This window comes from Scylla paramamosain, chromosome 16, assembly GCF_035594125.1.
Source record: "Scylla paramamosain isolate STU-SP2022 chromosome 16, ASM3559412v1, whole genome shotgun sequence".
Lineage (NCBI taxonomy): Eukaryota > Metazoa > Arthropoda > Malacostraca > Decapoda > Portunidae > Scylla > Scylla paramamosain.
Window position 1 is genome coordinate 22,144,452 of NC_087166.1, and position 20,568 is coordinate 22,165,019.

At 39.1% G+C, this 20,568-nt stretch overlaps 1 long non-coding RNA gene and 1 other non-coding gene across 2 annotated transcripts in view; both read right to left on the reverse strand.

Moving 5' to 3' along the window:
* Positions 1-127, reverse strand: part of LOC135108142 (uncharacterized) — a 111,942-nt gene extending 111,815 nt beyond the window's left edge. Inside the window, exon 1 of the long non-coding RNA XR_010272159.1 lies at positions 39-127. This is a non-coding gene — a long non-coding RNA (uncharacterized LOC135108142). The remainder of the gene's footprint in view (positions 1-38) is intronic.
* A 9,751-nt stretch (positions 128-9,878) lies between these two features.
* On the reverse strand, positions 9,879-9,960 carry Trnal-aag (transfer RNA leucine (anticodon AAG)). The gene has a single exon. It is a non-coding gene; the product is annotated as a tRNA-Leu (tRNA).
* Between the last annotated feature and the right edge of the window lie 10,608 nt (positions 9,961-20,568).

The following is a 20,568-nucleotide window of genomic DNA, read 5'->3' on the forward strand; positions in this document are numbered from 1 at the left end:
CCTTAGATCTTAAAGTCCATGTGGCAAATTTCACTTACTTTTCCCTGGCAAAATGAGAGGCAGTCTTACGCGGCTTTCCGACGAGACGAGACACAGCTGAATGCGATGACCCAGAGTCCGTTTCCACCGACAGGCCGCGGAGAGATTAGACAAAGCTAAATGCCATACCACGATCCGTCCCGAGGGAGGGGAAAACATAGCCCCCAGTTAAATGCCAAGGAGGGAAAAATCCGCTTCATCCGGTCATGTACAATCATGGTCACAAGTTAGTGGACCCTTTGACTCCTACAGCTCTTCCTCCTCAGCTTGATATAATTGTCTTGTATAAGTTTAAATGAGGATGTTAGAAGACTACTCTCACACCAGAAGGTGTCATCTATGTAGTGAAGTTTTTTAGTGTTTGTAGTTTATTTATTAATTAATTAATTTATTTATTTCATTATTATTACTTATTAATTAATTCATTTATTTTTATTTATTTATTTATCTTTTTTTTTTTGATGAATAAAACAGACCGAAGTCGTTAAGATAAAATTACAAGCACCATTAGCAGTCAGAGGGTTAACAGTCACAATCCCACACTCTCATCTTCCTTCAGTCTTGCGTCCTCTGATCTACTAAAAATCGATCAACAGTCAGGATTTATAAGGACACTACCAGCGGATCCGAGGACTTAAGACAGAGAGAAGAAAAAGCACAGCAGAGTTGAGCGCGGAAGGTTGGTTATTGACTTATGACCTCGGCTGTACTTCATCCCGTCCCCGTCCATCATTTTCAGCACCACACATTCGCGTCCACGGAACTTGAAGGGGAAAGCGAGAAAAATTCGTCTCGAGTATCGTTTCTTGACCTGAGGATATTATTTTGCTTGATTTATTTAGATCATTAGAGACTGCGATAGTTTAATTACGGGGAGGAGCTGGAGATGAGAGAGAGAGAGAGAGAGAGAGAGAGAGAGAGAGAGAGAGAGAGAGAGAGAGAGAGAGAGAGAGAGAGAGAGAGAGAGAGAGAGAGAGAGAGAGAGAGAATGCAAGTGGAGGCTTCTGCTCTGGACATCCTCTCTAGGGAGTCCCAAGAGGCAGGCGTCAAAACAGATACGTAGCAAGATATATACGAGGGAAGACGAGTGTTTGAGTGGACCAACATGGCTGCCACGCCTCAAATGAGCTTCAAGTAGGGTGACGCCAACTGACCTCCACATTGCTCATCTGTTTTGTAATACTGTACTAAGTTTATGTCATTTTCGAGTGCAGGAGTTTATAGGTCTTATTTAAATTGAAAAAAAAAAATACGAGGAGACACGTCCTTATTCCGAAAAGCCTTGCTCTCCCACAATGACTATTCTCAAAGGCCACAGACAGGATTAGCCGGGTTCTCAAGAGTGTTTCGTCTGCTAATGTTATGGGAATCCTTTTAATCTGTCACTAGAATCATAAAAAAAAAAAGAAACTCTTCAAAATCCGTGGAACTTCAACTAAAGTCTTTTGAGTTTAGGTGGAGGTGCAGCGCAGAAGTCTTTCAGAATAGTCCCACACACACACACACACACACACACACACACACACACACATGCCCCTTACTTCCCTTGCCACAACCTCCATCTCTCTCTCTCTCTCTCTCTCTCTCTCTCTCTCTCTCTCTCTCTCTCTCTCTCTCTCTCTCTCTCTCTCTCTCTCTCTCTCTCTCTCTCTCTCTCTCTCTCTCTCTCGCCCCGACGACAGCCCTGCGTGTGTCATGTTAAAATCCCTCTTGTTTACTTTACGACTCTGCGGTAAATAAGCCCAAGAAGGAAGCACCGGGGCGGACAGGACGTGGCGTGGGTTCTCTGAAGGGCCGCAGCTCTGCCCTCAGGGACGCTGTGTCTAGCCTCCCTCACTGCCAGGTAATTGTTTCCTTGATCGCCTGCAACTTTTGGGATTTTCTAAGTAGTCTAGTGATTAAGGGAAGATGAAATTAACTGTATATTCTTTGTCTCTGTGTCTTTCTGTCCTTATTACTCCGTGTCTGTCTGTCTGTGTGTGTGTGTGTGTGTGTGTGTGTGTGTGTGTGTGTGTGTGTGTGTGTGTGTGTGTGTGTGTGTGTGTGTGTGTGTGTGTGTGTGTGTGTGTGTGTGTGTGTGTGTGTTTGTGTGCCTTTTTTTTTTTATTACAGTGCTCTAAATCTTGGCAAAAGGTGTTCGTATTAGTAAGGGACTCAAAATTTATATACAGAACAAATAAAGTCTACGGTCATTCTGTTTTGCCCCATCAGTGTTTTGTCTTCCAAAATAACAAAAATTAAATCATTATCTTCCTAATTTTTTTCCCCTAATAGAGCTTTTATAGATATCCCTAATAACGATAGTAGAATGAATCATATTTTTCATCACATTAAGTTCTTCCCTAATATTTCCTAATAAAATCAATAAAGAAAATGGAAACGGCCACAATTACTCAGCGGCTCATAAACTAAGAAAGGAAAAAGAAAACAGTAGTACCATACTGATTTGTGGGAGTAAACAGAAGGTACCATTAAAAAAACTGACAAAAAAAAATGTGAAACTAACACAAAGAAAAATCGTGGAACCAACACACACACACACACAGACACACACACACACATGCACACACACACACAAAAAAAAAAAAATCATGGAATTGACACACACAAAAAAAAAATAATAAATAAAAATAAATAAATAAATAAATAAATAAATCGTGGACCCGGCACAAAAAAAATGGAATTGGCACAAAAGAGAAAAAAATCGTGAACCTGAAAGAAAAAAAAAAAAATGGAATTGGAACAAAAAAAGGAAAAAGAAAAAAAAAGGAAAAAGAAATCGTGGACCTGACAGAGAAAAAAAAATCATGGAATTAAAAAAAATAAAATATCGTGGATCCGGCACAGAAAAAAAAATATTGAACTGAATCATAAAAAAAAAAAAATAAGATAAATAAATAAATAAACAAAAAAATCATGGACCTGGCGCGCACACACACACACACACACACACACACACACACACACACACACAAATAATGCAACTGACACACAAAAAAATCGTGAACCTGGCACATAAAAAAAAAAAAATCACTAAACTAACAAAAAAAAAAAAAAAGATAGATAAATAAATAAATAAATAGTTGGAGGAGAAGTAACTGACTTGCAACTGAGATGACTGACTTCCCGTGACAGTGGGTGACTCACTCTCTGCACCACAATGAGTCACCAAACGGAGGAAAGCAACGAAACCCCGCCACAAGAGAGAGAGAGAGAGAGAGAGAGAGAGAGAGAGAGAGAGAGAGAGAGAGAGAGAGAGAGAGAGAGAGAGAGAGAGAGAAAGTTTGCAAACCAGCCCATGAACCCAACTACACAATAATAAGGAAAAGGGCAAAGCTGTCAGCGGATCTGTGAAGTCTCAAGTGGCGTGGATTAGAAGAAACTTAAGCAAACTGTGCAAGATGTGTAAATATACGAGAGATTAAGACTGTGTGCTTTGTTTTGAGTTCATGACAAGTGACCCGAAAGTTCTCTCTCTCTCTCTCTCTCTCTCTCTCTCTCTCTCTCTCTCTCTCTCTCTCTCTCTCTCTCTCTCTCTCTCTCTCTCTCTCTCTCCATCCCTCGATTCTTATTTCTCTTCTGTTCTTTTCTCTTCTTTTCTTCATTTTATTCCTTCTCTCTTTTACTATTTCTATGCCGTCCTGTTTTTCTCTCCATCCACTTTTTTTCTCTCTCTTTCCCTACATTCCTCCATTCTTTTCTTTTTAGTTATGTGTCTTTTTTAATTGATTCATTCCTTTTCCTTTTTTTCGTTTCTTTTTGCATTCCTCTTTCAATATCTTCTTTTTCCTTTGCCCTCATTTCTTTTCCCTCCATTCTTTTCCTTATTCTTTTCTCTCAGTCTTATATTCCATATGTTGCTTCATCCCTTCTCTTTTTTCTTTGTTTTCTTATTTCTACCTCTCTTTTTTCTCTATTTTTCTACCTTTTTCTCTTCTTTTCCTCATCTTCTTATCTTTTTTTTTATTTTTTTTACAGTATACAGACCTCTATTTTTTTTCTCATTATCATCATTCCTCTGTTTTACTCCTCGCTTTCTTTCCATCTTTCCATCTCTCTCTTTCTACCATTCTTCTCTCCCTATTCCCTCTCTCCAAGCATTCCTTCTTTTTTTCTTTCTTTCTCTCACTAAACTCCTCCTTTGTTTCCTCTGTTGCTTCTACTCTTCTGCTTCACTTTTTTTTGCTCTCTTTCCTTCTTCCTCTCTCTCTCTACTTCTCTTCTCTCCTAATTCTCCCAACCCCCTGCATCCTTTCTCCTCTTTCTTTCACTACTTTCTTTATTTAGAGTATCTTGATCATCTCTACTCTTCTGTCTAACTCCTCCCTACTTCTCCCTTCTCATTTTTTTTTCCCAAACGTGTCTATCTCCTCTTTCTCCTTCCATAATGTCTGTCTTTTTCTCCCTCCTCACTCTTTTCCTAGCCTGCCTATCTTCTCTTTCCTCTTCCCTAATCCCTGCCTTTCTCCTCCCTAAGTAAGAGTGCATGGTCCTTCCCTCTCTCTCTCTCTCTCTCTCTCTCTCTCTCTCTCTCTCTCTCTCTCTCTCTCTCTCTCTCTCTCTCTCTCTCTTTACCTTCCCCTTCCTCTCTCTCGTCCATTAATACACCGTAACCTTATTAGAGAGAGGTGTCGGGTAATGGAGCAATTTAGATATCACAACCTCCCAGCGTCGATAAACAACAACACCTAACAGGTAATAGGCGCGTGAGGGTTTACGGCACTGTTCATAGCGACGGGGAGGGAAAAAAGCGTCAATAATCCCGTCGGCGTGGACATTAATATCATTTTTAGGTGCGTGGCGTGGCGGAGCGATACATTACGCCCCGCCAGACGTCCGCTCTTATTAGTTCCGTCCGTCTTGGCGCGAGTTACGACGTGATAACTCCCCCTGATGCATTTGTTTACGAAGTTATATGTACGTAAGTGATCTGGTGGTGGTGGTGGTGGTGGTGGTGGTGAGACTATTGTTGTGATTGTTCTATGTGCTGTGATTGGTGTGTGTGTGTGTGTGTGTGTGTGTGTGTGTGTGTGTGTGTGTGTGTGTGTGTGTGTGTGTGTGTTACTGTTTTCACCACGGATCCTTAACACTGGTCATCTACAAATTGATCCACCGATACGCTCGCGCGCGCACACACACACACACACACACACACACACACACACACACACACACACACACACACACACATCACGAACAGCTTAAGCAACGCAAGCCATTAATGTTCCTCTGGAGTAAAAAAGAAAAAAAAAAAAATAATAATAATTGAAAGATAAAAAAAAAAGATTCTTTTATATATCAAAGGCAACAAGTTCAACGACCGGCCCATTTATAAAGGAGGAAATATTACTAATTACTCACTCACAAAGCCCCGGAAATCTCGAGTTGTTCCCACATACCTGAAAAAAGAGAAAAAATTTGTTAGGCATATTTATTATCTATTCATAACCACTCTTTTCATTCATTTAGTTATCTTTAATGTATTTCTTTTTTTTTTTTTTATGTAAGAGGGACACTGGCCTAGGGCAACAAAAATCCAATAAAAAAAGAAAAAGTCCACTGAGATGCCAGTTCCAGAAAAGGGTCCAAAGCGGTAGTCAAAAATTGAAGGATAAGTGTTAAGTATATGGATATGGTTATTATTGGAAATATAATTTTATTTATTTATTTATTCATTCATTTTTTTTGGCAAGAGGTGCGGTGGTTAAGAACGACACAAAATGGGGAAAAGAAAGGTTCATTGAAGGTGCTAATCTCTAAGGAAGACAGTTCAAAACCAAACCTCGAAAACTGTATAGAAGAAGTATTTTCAAACCTCAAGGTATTACGAGTATCAAACCTCCCTCTTGGAAGTAATGAAATCATTGTCAGGAGGAGATACAGAAGCAGGCATAGTGATCAAGAGTTTACCAGTCTACCAGTGTAGATTACTCTTCAATACTGCTTGAATCGGTGCGCCAGATATACTTGTGATGCTGACGAATGTACACACAAAGATCGCTGTTTGGTGAGTGTGTGGCGCTTAATGATGTGAAGAATAAACTGAATACAATACTCTTTTTTTCGTTACGTGAGTCTATATTTTTATAATTTTTTTTTCACAAAGAGATCCAGTAAATTTTAAAACATATAACACTACCTTTCACTATCTTCTTCACATCGTTATTCTCCTCCTCTTCCTCTTTTCCCCTACTCCTCCACCTCCTCATTATCATCATCACTCTCATCACCATCGTCCTCCACCTCTTCTTCCTTCTCCAACACCACCATCCTTCACCAAATCATTCTTATCCTCTACATATTTTCACTTCCACCACCACCACCACCACCACCAGCACCAGCACCAGCACACAGCGGCAGTGACGACGGTGGCACCAGTCTTATATGTCACCGTGAGTTTTTCATCAGGCCAGACTTCAGTGTTGTTAGGTCTTTCGTCTTGCTATTTTATTCGTGTCGATCTGGCAGGTGACTCTTTGCTCCGGCCCAGAGACGTAATGGAGGTGGTGGTGGTGGTGGTGGTGAAGACACTCGCTTTGAAAAACAGATTTATTTATCACACACAGTCTTTTAAGGACCAAGAGATCTGCTGCTGTTTCTTCTTTTGTATTCCTCTTTCTCCTTTTCCTACTACTACTCTTTTTCTTCCTCCTACTCCTCTTCGTCCCCCTCTTCCTACTTCTGCTCCTCTTCCTTCTTTATTTATCCTAAGATGAGTGAAACATAAATAAAAAAAGAAGAAGAAGAAGAAGAAGAAGAAGAAGAAGAAGAAGAAGAAGAAGAAGAAGAAGAAGAAGAAGAAGAAGAAGAAGAAGAAGAAGAAGAAGAAGAAGAAGAAGAAGAAGAAGAAGAAGAAGAAGAAGAAGAAGAAGAAGAAGAAGAAGAAGAAGAAGAAGAAGAAGAAGAAGAAGAAGAAGAAGAAGAAGAAGAAGAAGAAGAAGAAGAAGAAGAAGAAGAAGAAGAAGAAGAAGAAGAAGAAGAAGAAGAAGAAGAAGAAGAAGAAGAAGAAGAAGAAGAAGAAGAAGAAGAAGAAGAAGAAGAAGAAGAAGAAGAAGAAGAAGAAGAAGAAGAAGAAGAAGAAGAAGAAGAAGAAGAAGAAGAAGAAGAAGAAGAAGAAGAAGAAGAAGAAGAAGAAGAAGAAGAAGAAGAAGAAGAAGAAGAAGAAGAAGAAGAAGAAGAAGAAGAAGAAGAAGAAGAAGAAGAAGAAGAAGAAGAAGAAGAAGAAGAAGAAGAAGAAGAAGAAGAAGAAGAAGAAGAAGAAGAAGAAGAAGAAGAAGAAGAAGAAGAAGAAGAAGAAGAAGAAGAAGAAGAAGAAGAAGAAGAAACAGCACACAAGGAGAAAGAAGAGGAAGAGGAGGAGGAGAAAGAGGAGGAAGAGGAGTAGGAGGTAGTAGTAGGAAAGGCTTATCTGGTACAAGGAGGAGGAGGAGGAAGAGAAAGAGGCTAAAAAATAAGAAGAGGAGGAAGGAGTCACTCTGTTACAAGCCAGCAATCATTCCTTCACAGACAGAGCATAGGTTGGGCGGTGTGGTGTGGTGTGGTGGCGGCAGCAAGGGTGACGGGGACTGAAGGCTAATGATAGATGTGTTTCTGGGAGCGACACGTGTCTTGATTCCTGTCTTTTGTTCGCTTGTAGGTCATGTTAGTAAAGCCGCAGTGGTGATGCAAATTTGGTAAGTATAGTAACCTGTATTCACTTCTCTTTTCCCTCAGTCTTCCTTTGATAAGTTACCAGTCTCCTTGCAAAATATTTCAGATTTATAACACATTGTAGAACTTATGATAGGTAAAACTGCGGCCAGAAATGCAGTAAACTCCAACATTCTCTCAGATTTTTACCTTAATCTTCCCCTGATATGCTGTCAATCCGCTTGAAAATCTGACATTTACCTAATTCCTAACAGAAAAACACAAAACACACTACAAAAAAGTACGGAAGTTTACTTAGTTTCCAAGAACAAGCAACTTAGCCATTCATGTTACATTCAGAATTTACAAAGTTCCGCCACATCAGAGGACTTATAATCGAAGAAAAAAAAAAGAAAAAAAGAAAAGGCAACTGAAAATCAACCCATTTTCCGACCAAAACCTTTGCCTTTACAATTCACAAAGTTTAAACACACTTGACCCGCTGAGTGACACCTGAATACTACCTGCCTCACGCATCACTCACGACCCACTGACCCAGAGAGATCACGCGCCAAACTCTTTTATGTTTCATCGCTCCCTGTGTCACCTTTGTAATGTTCAAGACTCGGGACCTGCGCGTCACTTCACCGCGACAATGTTCAGGCGTGTGTGTGGCCAAGGGAGAGAAAGAGGAAAACAGTGGTGGTGATGGTGGTAGTGTTAGGAATAGTAGTAATAGTAGTAGTAGTAGTAATAGTAACAGTATAAGAACATAATCAAATAGAGCAACCCGCAAGAAGCCATCAGACCAACACTTGGCAATCTGTGTGATTATATATATATATATATATATATATATATATATATATATATATATATATATATATATATATATATATATATATATATATATATATATATATATATATATATATATATATATATATATATATATATATATATATATATATATATATATATATATATATATATATATATATATATATATATATATATATATATATATATATATATATTTTTTTTTTTTTTTTATAGAGTTTATTGCCATAAATAGGCTTTACAGTATATATGTACAATGAACATTTGTGGCATTAGTCCGCTGAGCATCTGCTCCCTAGCGGACAGAAGATAAACATACCTTAGTGAAGTACAGCGAACGTAGCAATACATATCAGTCATACCCTAAATATTCCTTCTTGGTATGTGAACATACCTAGGATATCTAATTATTCATAAGAAAATCGTATCCTAACAGTAAAACATGCATAAATTTATCTCAGATTTTTCCTCTGTAAATCATATTTTTTTTATTTTTTTATTTAACTTTAAATGTATAGAAATTATTAATTGTTTTCAAGACACGTGCAATGCATTCCAGCACTGCGGCCCTACACAATGTATGGAACATTTATATAGTATTGTACGTGACTGAGATAAAATTAAATCAATATTATTTCCCCTTGTGCCTTGACCATGATGAAAAACCTTAAATATTCTTGTATTGTGGTCGCTGCTATTTAAATGAATAAAAATACTAAGTAGCGCAAAATACTTCTTGATTAAATCAAATTTTAACAACCATAGTTCGTTGAGCAGCATATCAGTGGGATCGTATTTCCTTTTAAAGAAAATTGTTCTGATCAGTTTCGTTTGAGATACAAGAACACCTCTTATAAATGCAGGCCAGCAACTTGCCCATATAGCAACACAATAGGCAATACAGGGATAACAAAGGGAATAAGAAACACTCCGTAATGCCTCGTTAGTAATGTTGCGTATAACTTGATATAGAAGTCCACGTGTTTTTGACGAATTTGTGCAAACAGACTATATATGATACTTCCAATTCATTTTTTTTTTTTTTTATCTATAATAACACCAAAAATTTAGTACTAGTAACCTGTTGTAGTGCACACCCTCTTAATGATACTGAACCTCACTGTCAGTACCATGATTCGTCCAGATATCCTCTAGACCTCCAGAAGCACCTTGAGTCTCCAGGTACGGTCACCCAAAGAAATTCATGACCGTTTCTTGGCAGCGAATGTCACTGAAGCAGTCACTCGTTCTTGACACAGGACTTACTTACCAGCAAGATGAGAGCTTCCAATACAGAGGAAGGGCATTGGGTGGAGGGACTGATATTTGACACCAGCATGATCATCTGTCGCAGCTTTAAAAAACTAATTTGGCAGCGGTGGGATTCGAACCCACGCCTCCGAAGAGACTGGTGCCTTAAACCAGCGCCTTAGACCGCTCGGCCACGCTACCGTTATCACAACCCCCTCTTGGCGTTAAGGAATGTGGCTAAGGGGACAAAAAAATTAGTGAAAAAAAGTTCGTCAATATCTTAGAAAAAAACGACCGTAATAGAAGAAAATTCCAGAAAGTTAATCAGTTTTCAAATAAAAAAAATAATATATTACCTGCATCGCTGCGTATACGAGTAAGAGACAGTAAAATTATCAAAAAGAAAAGGAAAGAATAAGAAAGGGAACAGAAAAATATCACTCACTCCCTCCAAAAAAAAGACCACTATAGAAGAAAATTCCAGTAAAGTTCAATTTGGTCATTAAATTAACAGATACATCGCTACGTATACGAAGACTATATATATATATATATATATATATATATATATATATATATATATATATATATATATATATATATATATATATATATATATATATATATATATATAAAATGAAAAACGTCACACTCAAAAAATAAATAAATAAACAAAACAAAATAATAATATAGAGAAAAAAAAAGACCAATTTAGTTGTAAAAGTAAAATAAAAAAACGCCAAAAAAGGAGAAAGAAAAGAATAGTCCCACTCTATATGTCAATCCACACAAAAAAATAATTACAGAAAATCCAAACAAACAAATTAAGAGTAAAAAAAAAAAAATCAAAATAGCTGCAGTAAGTAGAGATAGATAGAGAGAGAGAGAGAGAGAGAGAGAGAGAGAGAGAGAGAGAGAGAGAGAGAGAGAGAGAGAGAGAGAGAGAGAGAGAGAGAGAGAGAATCTGTCCATTGTTGCTGCGCATTCCTTATCATATTTAAGGACGTAACGCTCAACTGGCTGGAACAGAGACGCATTGAAGCTGACGTAATAAATCATGGCTAACTTTTACCACAAAGAACGTGTGGGGATGGCTCTCTCTCTCTCTCTCTCTCTCTCTCTCTCTCTCTCTCTCTCTCTCTCTCTCTCTCTCTCTCTCTCTCTCTCTCTCTCTCTCCACTCGAAACATATAATGGTTATTAATTTGTACAATATTCTTTACGTTTAATGTAAATGCTAAAGATTTTTTGGTCAATAAAATAATAATATTTGATAATAATAATAATAATAATAATAATAATAATAATAATAATAATAATAATAATAATAATAAAAATAATAATAATAATAATAATAACAATAATAATAATAATAATAATAATAATAATAATAATAATAATAATAATAATAATAATAATCTCTCTCTCTCTCTCTCTCTCTCTCTCTCTCTCTCTCTCTCTCTCTCTCTCTCCACATGGTCTTAGTTATTTCTAATGAGAGAGAGAGAGAGAGAGAGAGAGAGAGAGAGAGAGAGAGAGAGAGAGAGAGAGAGAGAGAGAGAGAGAGAGAGAGAGAGAGAGAGAGAGAGAGAGAGAGAGAGAGACAGAGAGTAACGTCAGTGATCACAGTCTCTAATTCTGACAGGTGACACTTGATGCCCAATTAACATATTTGAGGAGGAGGAGGAGGAAGAGGAGGAGGAGGAGGGAGAAAATGGTCAAATAGAACCAAAGTGCAAGTCAATTACAAAGAAGCACCGATTTTCTCCCTCTGTGACCTCGACACATTTTTTTTTTTTACTGTTGAAGAAAAATGAAAAAAAAAAACTGGTTCCCTGCAGCCCTTGAGAACACCACCACCACCACCACCACCACCACCACCACCACCTCCACTTCCACCAACAGCCATAATAAAAGTGCAAACACACATAATCAAACCCTTTTATGAGTCTGAAAAACGCCCTGATTAAACCCTTCATCTTTACACCATGAGGAAGACCCGCACGTTTAAAGACTCCCTGCCTCTGGATCCCCTCGTGGCTTCCTTGCATGGCTTCGTGAACCCCAAAAGGAGGCAAAGCTGTACTGAAGCTTTGCCGGGGTAGGGAGGGAGTGAAAGATTGCACGTCAGTCACTTAGCTGTCGAAGAAAACGGGGGTGAAGTGTAATGGAGGGATGGAGGGAGGGGATACTCACTTGTTGCTGGTAATGGGCAAGATAACCCGACTGCCTCTGACATGGCGCACGATAACGTCACGAGGGTGAGACGACACGAGAAGGAGAGGCAGGAGGAGCAGCAGGAAGAGGAGGAGAAGCAGGAGCAGGTGGAGGAGATGGAGGACTAGAAGAAAAACGACGTGAATATGGTATGAAAAAGGAAGAGAAAGAGGAGAAAATGCGTAAGAAAAAGGAGGTGAGAGCAAGGACGTGAACAAGGAAGAAGAGGAGAAATGAGAGGAGGAGGAGGAGGAGGAGGAGGAGGAGGAGGAGGAGGAGGAGGAGGAGGAGGATAACGACGACGACAACCACCACCACCATCATCATCACCACCATCACCACTAAAACCATCAAATGAACGAAAACAAGAACAACAAAACAAGGACGCGAAAAGAAAAAAAAAAGGGGGAAGGAAGAAGAGGAAGAAAGGAAGGAAGCGAGAAGGAAGCAAGAGCGAAACAAGAGGAGCCGGAGACAGAAGGTTGAGTTTATTGAACACGTAACCCTGAAAAGTGGCGCTGTTTTGGTGACACAAAGACAGCCCATCACCTCGTCTCAACTTGCACTCCCTCCCACCCACTCCTAGCTTCTGGGGTGTGCATGGCGCCCTCTGAATGGACTCAATTATCCTATGGAGCGCGTGAAAAGGCAGGACAAGGCTATGGGTGAAGGTGAAACGAGGCTGGCTGGCTGGCTGGCTGAAGCACACTCGAGGACAATGAGTGAGGCAACAAGGTAACGAAGCAGTGAAAGGGACGCGAATGTTTGGTGCAGAGCGGCTGACTCACTAAAGGGTAGAGAGGATTGCTTCTGTCGGTTAGTTTGGTATTAAAGGGAGGAAGTATATGCTTACATCGCCATTTTTTTCTTTTTCTTATTTCTTCGTCCATTCCCCTATTCATTCGGGTGTTTCAATTCGAGGTGCCAGTCTAAGGAGAACAGTCTAAATGAATGTTTAAAATTGCATTAGTGTCTTGAAATCCTCCTTTCAGTTTCACTCATAAGTAAAAGGATATACAAAAAAAAAAAAAAGGCTATTTTCTGTCCTCTGAACTTCATCTCTTCTCCTGATTTTATAATTTACTATATTTGATTACTTTTTTATCTATTTCTGTAATTCTTTTTTTTTTTTACTTTTTTTTGCAAGAAATTAAGTATTCGGAGCTAAAACTCATTCCAACTCTCTCTCTCTCTCTCTCTCTCTCTACACAATCTACCTAACACCACCACCACCATCTCCTCAGGAGCGGCGCGTCTCGCAGGCGTCACACACACACACACACACACACACACACACACACACACACACACACACACACACACACACACACACCAGCTGGCAGGCAAGAAGCAGCCGCCTTGCTCCTGATCCTTTTTTGCTTCATCTCGGAGTAAAACGCGAGGGAACGGCTGGGCGGGAACACTGCGAGAGTAGGAATATATTCTCCTCTGCGGCGCGGCGGTGATGCGGCAGAAAATGTGGCTTTATGGAGATGCGGGATGCCAGAGAGGAGCGAGAGGAGGAGGAGCGGGAGGAGCAGGAGGATCTGGAATCACAATAAGAAGAGACGATGGGGAAGCAACAATGTATGAAGAAAAAGGCAGATGAAAAAAAGGGAGGAAGCTGGAGGAGGAGCTGAAGGAGGAGGAGGTAAAGAGGTAAGTTGGAAGAGGAGGAGGAGGAGGAGGAGGAGGAGGAGGAGGAGGAGGAGGAGGAGGAGGAGGAGGAGGAGGAGGAGGAGGAGGTCGAGGAAGAGAAGGAGAGAGAGAAGAAGAAGAAGAAGAAATAGCAACAACAACAACATTAACACCAACACCAACACCACCAACAACATCAACAACAAAGAAAGACAGACAGACACAGGAACAAAAATAGAGTAAGGAAAAACATCAGAAGCAAGGAATAGAATAAATGGAATAAAGAAAACAAGATAAAGAAACAGACAGTAAAAAAAATAGCAAAAAAAATAAATAAACAAATAAGAATAAACCTGACAAAACAAAAAGTCGTGGAGACAAGAATACAAAACAGACACAAAATTGCAAGAAAGTATTATGACGTTTATAAAAATACAGAAGCACAAAACAAAACCAAAAAAAAAACACAACAAAAACAGGTGGAGGTGGAAAAGGACGTGGATGAAGAAGAATGAAAGAGATAAAGAACAGGTGGAAGAGGAGATGGAAGAACCAAAAAAAAAAGTAGATGAAAAGAGGGAGGAGGCGAGGAGCATGCAACCGAGATGAAGGAAGGAAGGTGTGAAAGGCAACAGAAAGGAACACAAAGGAACACAAAGGAACACAAAGGAAGGGACGAGGGTTGGATGGCTTCCTTATAATCAGAAGCATCTTCAGCCTCGCCTCCCGTGATGGAAACGTTGACTCAGAGCTTGAATAATGAGAAAAATCAAGTTGTATCCCCCAGGAAGGAAGGGATGAGGAAGGGCGAGGGGAGGAAGGGTAGTGGAGGAGGAGGAGGAGGAGGAGGAGGAGGAGGAGGAGGAGGAGGAGGAGGAGGAGGAGGAGGAGGAGGAGGAGGAGAAGGAGGAGAAGGAGGAGGATTATAACAAAGTCCGTCGATGGTTTATCATCCTCGTTAACTCGTAGAGAGAGAGAGAGAGAGAGAGAGAGAGAGAGAGAGAGAGAGAGAGAGAGAGAGAGAGAGAGAGAGAGAGTTGCGTTACATAGTTGCTTAAGAGTTACATAGATACTCAGGCCACAAAGAACCTTACTGTCCTCTCGAGGTGACCTGTCCTTGGGCTACAAAGAAAGTAATAGTTGAAGAAAAGGACAGCAAAGTCACCCTCCACGCCCTCAAGCACAAGCCGTACAGGAAACAGATCAGAAATGAATACCTTACTGGGCTGAATAAGGAAAAACTCGAAACAGATCAGAAATGAATACCTTACTGGGCTGAATAAGGAAAAACTCGAAGGAAATTTTATACGAAAGAATGAAAGTAGGTGAAATGAGATGTCCACAATTACTGGAGGCAAGGAAGACAGACATATAGACAGACACACAGAGACATACACATACACAGGTAGACTTCATTCACATACATACACACACACACACACACACACACACACGTATAGACTAAAATAAATCAGTAGAGACAATTTACTATAACAAAATGCAAAAGAACAAAAACAGAGAGATGAACGAAAGGGGACTGAAAGAGACAGACAGACGGAGGGACAGAGGGAGGGAGGGAGGGAGGGAAGGCGTCGCGAGAGCTGTAAAGCCTCAGGAAATATCACACACGCCCTCCCCGTTGAGGCGGCGGCGCCATTACCCCTAATCTGCCGCGCCTCCCTGTAAACTCCCTTTGTGGCGCGGCCCTCGCGTGTCCCAGACGCTATTCTTAATTCCGTGATGGCCAAGCGCTAAACGTGGCGCCGCTCATCTGTGCTGCGGCGATCTCTCTCTCTCTCTCTCTCTCTCTCTCTCTCTCTCTCTCTCTCTCTCTCTCTCTCTCTCTCTCTCTCTCTCTCTCTCTCACACACACACACACACACACCTTCGTTCACTCCTTCCTTCCCCATACATCCCCTCCATGAGTAAGTGAGTGTGTTGTGCTGCTGGAGTGAATGAGAAAGGGAAGCATGTGATTGAAGGAAATAAACGGTGAGGGAGGCAGTGAGTGAGGGAAGGGATCAATGAGAATAGGATGGAGTGTGTAAGGGAGGGAGTCAGTGAGTGAAGGAGTGTGTAAGGGAGGGAGTCAGTGAGTGAAGAAGTGAGAGAGGGAGGGAGGGAGGCAGTGAGTGGGGAAGGCAGCCACTGGATGAATGATGAATGAGTGAAGGAGGAAGTTTTTTTTTTAAGGAAAGCATCAAAAAGTGTGAGGAGTTAGTGAGGGAGAAAGTCAATGAGTGAGGAAAGGAGTCAGTGAAAGAGGGAGAGCAAGAGTGAATAAGAAACGAAGGCAATGAATAAGGAAGGGAAGGAGGAAACGAATGATGGAGGGGATCAGTGAGGGAAGGAATTAATAAGTGAAGGAGAAAGTCGATGAACGAAGGATGGAGTTAGTGAGGAAGTGAATCACATTGCAGGAGTGAAAGAGGAAGGGAGGGGAAGGAAATAAGGAAGTGAGCGAGTGATTGAGGATGAGAGGTGATGAATGGACTGAGTGATCACCACATGGAAGTAATGACCTCTGAATTCCCAGTTCGGTTCCTGTTAGTATTCGAAGACATATTTCCTGTAATCAAGTGGCTGAGATCCCACACACGCTGCCATCAACGCCCTGCCCGCCAGAGAGAGTGCAGTATATGTACTTTTCTTTATTTATGTATCTTAATTCCTGTGTCCTTTTGAATGATTAGATAGGAATGTAAAGTAAGACACTCTGTTCCCTCACATTTTGCCATTAATGCTCTGTCTGCCAGTGAGAGTGTCTGAGGGAGCGCTAGGGGACAGTACGAGTTTCTAGAGGCGCCATTAAAAATAAAAAAGATAATACCAGAAATGCCTCTACCGCCATGAACGAATGCACACGTATAAAGATAAATAGCAATGTTCTGAAAATTTGTTTTTTTACGAGCACTGTTATCAAAGGCCACAAAGATGATTGGTCAGGGTTATTATGGCTTCATTTTCTTTTATTTTTCCTCACTGATGATGTAGATCTTATAAAGCTATCAGTGGAATCACAGAATTACCCTTGTAAATCTAAAATCCCCATAAAACTATCACTAGAATCATGAAAACATCCTTGAAAACGCAGAATATTCACACAATCACTAGAATCACGAAGCACCCTTGAAGACACTACACTTCGAGACAACACGACACAACGACTGCAAACACAATCCAAAGACTTTTAAGCGCCACTGAACCACTGAACACACCGCTACAGATGACATAAAAAAACAGGAAGCAATCACCAGACAGACAGGTCATACTGAAGTGGCTATGGGTGTGACAGAAGGTACCTCGCCAATATATACAACAGCCATATAGAAAAGGGGACATTACTGAGGCATACCTGTCTGAAAATAAGTATATTGAAAGAGCAAAGAGAACTGTGCATAAATTCTGGTTAATGAGAGGAAAGGAGAGAGAAAGAAAACGGAATCCATACAGAAAGAAGGGAGATGTCCGAGGGCGCCGTTTCAAAGGCAAGACTCACGAGCAACAACTCAACACGTTACTTTTAGTTTGGCCAGTGTTCTGAGACGCTTTGCTCTTCCAGCACGACTATTTCAAAGCGCCACAGAGCGGATTAGCGAGGTTAACAAGACTATCTCTCCTTTTAATAATGTAGAGGTCTTGTTAATTTGTCAGCAGATCCGTAAAAACACCCTTGAACATCCGTGTAACTTCAACTAGACCCTTTGAATGTAGTGGAGATGCGGCGCTTTGCTCTCACCACGACCGTTTTCAAAGGCTACAAAAATTATTAGCCGGGTTTTTACGACAGTTTCTCCTGTTGATAATGTAAAAATAGTTAATCTGTCACTAGATCCCTAAAAACGCCCTTAAAAACCTGTCTACTTTCAATTAAATCCTTTTGAATGTCATGGAGGTGCGGCAGAGAAGCGTGTCACCATACGGTCCTTACACCTCTGGCCCTCAATTCACCGCTGGCAAGGGGGGGAAGGGAGGAACCAATACTTTGTCAAGCAGCTTTATCAACTTTTCTTACCTTCTTCCTCAACTTCTCTCGTATTACAAGAACTTTATACATAGTTTGTTTTTCTTTTTTTGTCTTTTTCTCTCTCTTTCTTTCGTTCTTGCTAGCAGTTTGTGGGTTAATCAAGCAATTTTGGTGCGTTTCTTGTGACATTGTCCCGTTTTTTTTTTCTTTTTTTTCTTAATTTATCTTTGTTTTCTTTCTATTTTCCTTTCTTTAATGTTTGTTTATCTTTTGTTGTTGTTGTTGTTGTAGTTGTTGTTGTTGTTTTCTCTTTCCTTTTTTTCGTATGCCCGTTTTTACTCATTTATTTTTTCCTGTGTCTGCCCGCCTGCCTGCCGCTCCTCTCTCTCTCTCTCTCTCTCTCTCTCTCTCTCTCTCTCTCTCTCTCTCTCTCTCTCTCTCTCTTGCAACCCTCAACTCCTCAGGTCAACCAAAAAATGTCACGTGAATTACCATATTTACTCCCTGAATAATTTTCCTCACCATTGGGACATTTTCCTCCTCCTCCTCCTCCTCCTCCTCTCTTATTGGGGGCAAAACCTCCTTTGAATCTGCCTCCGCCATTGCTTCCCTTTTCTCTATTCATATTTTAACTCGAGTGAAAATTTGATAAGGAAACTATAGAAAAAATATTTAGTTTTATTACATCGTTTGTTACTATTATTATTATTATTATTATTATTATTATTATTATTATTATTATTATTATTTTCATTATCATTATATTTTGTTGTTGTTACTGCTTTTATTATAAGTATTGGTATTGTTAGTGTGTGTGTGTGTGTGTGTGTGTGTGTGTGTGTGTGTGTGTGTGTGTGTGTGTGTGTGTGTTGTTTATTGGTAGTTATTGTTGTTGTTGTTATTGTTGTTGTTGCTTCTGTTATTGTTGTTGTTGCTGTTGTTGCTGTTGTTATTGTTGTTGTTGTTGTTGTTGTTGTTGTTATGGTGGTGGAGGTGGTGGTGTTGATGATAATGATGACGGTGATAATAATGCCAATGCTAATAGTAGTAGTAGTAGTAGTAGTGATAATAATGATAACAACAACAACAACAATAACAACAACAACAACAACAACAACAACAGCACCTTGAACTTCACGTAAGATTAGGAACTGAACTTTTCACTATAAACCCCTTAATTCAATCATTTCTTCTTTTCTTGCTCAATCTCGTACTTTTAAGCCTTACACACACACACACACACACACACACACACACACACACACACACACACACACACACACACACACACACACTTGCTTACGTAAAATATTAATCTTCACCTTTACTTTTGTTTCTTTACAAAGTTTACCTGACTGAACAAAGAGGCGCTGGGAGGCTAAGAATTAGAAGAGTAACATTTATCTGATCGAGTGAAAGAATACGAGAGGCAGCTAAAAGAAAGGTATGCGGTGAAAATAAATGTAATAAAAATAAGAGTAAGGCTAAAACATAAAGGGAAAAATGAGATGTAGTCAAAAATAATATAAATTAAGAAGAGAGAAGAACGTAAAAACAGAAAGAAAATGTAAGAGAAAAGGAAAAAAAAAATATAGCAATATAATAAAACCAAAGAAAAGGAAGTAGAAACGAATGGAAATGAATAAAAGTAAAATTTAAAAAAAACAAGAAAAAACATAAGAAAACAGGAAAAGTATACAAAATTAAATTAAAGCAGTAAAAATGTGTTTCCTGAAATGAAAGAGAGAGATAATGAGAAGAAGAACGGGAGAAGAGTAAAAAGACACCAAAAACAAACAAAAGCAAGGAAAATAATATTTTTTTTAGTAAACAAAAAATACAGTATTATATTTTCATCGTTAAAAAGAAAATAAAGAAATAAGAAAAATATAAAGAAAAAAACTGAAAAAAGTGGTGGAAATGAGAAAAAAAAGTGAAAATGAAAACCACACCAAAAAAAAAAGGAAAAAATAAAGACACGACAAATGAAAACCTGGAAATGAAATCAAGAATAGACACAAGGGAGAGAATGGAAGAGAAAGAAAATTAAGAAGACAGAAAACCGTAAAAATAAAAGAAAAAATAAATAAAATGTAAAGGAAAAAAATAAAACTACGTCATTATAAAACATTAAAAAGGAAAACACTGAAAAATATACAAAAGTAAAAGAAAATAAAAACAACGTAGAAAAATAAATGTTTAGATCCGCAAGAGAGAAAAAAATATTAAAAAAGATGCAAAAATAATAAAGAACAGACCAAACAAGGAAAAAAAAAATAGAAGTACAATGAAAACGAAGAAAAGGGAGAAAATGGGAAAATAAATAAAAAAAATGTAAAACTGATGGAAAATTGATAGATATAAATAACAGTAAAATGCAATACAGAAGAAAACATTTACTTTAGATCTCTCTCTCTCTCTCTCTCTCTCTCTCTCTCTCTCTCTCTCTCTCTCTCTCTCTCTCTCTCTCTCTCTCTCTCTCTCTCTCTCTCTCTCTCTCTCTCTCGAGCACGTCTCCAACGACCTTGAATGAAAGAGTAATTATTAACGTATATAAAAAATGAAATTGTCTTCCTGTCAAAATTTCTGCACACACACACACACACACACACACACACACACACACACACACACACACACACACAGGCACATTTCAACTTGACAAAAGAAACTATTTTCTTTTTTTCAGAAACTTTTCTTTTAGTATTAGGTATTTTTTTTGTCATCTACACTAATACTTTCTTTTAATCGTCTTCCTTTCGTTCCTTCTTTCCTTTCCTAATTTCTTGCCTCCTTTATTCATTCATTCTTTTCATAATTTTCAAGTTATCTTTAAATATATTTTCCATTTTTTCTCTTCAGTCATCTTATCTTTCTTTGTCTCCCTTCTTTCCTTTCTTCTTTCTTTTTTTAATCTTTCCATTCGATTTCTATTCCTTTTAAGATTATATATTTCTTATTAATCGCCTCTTCTTTCTTCCTTCCTTT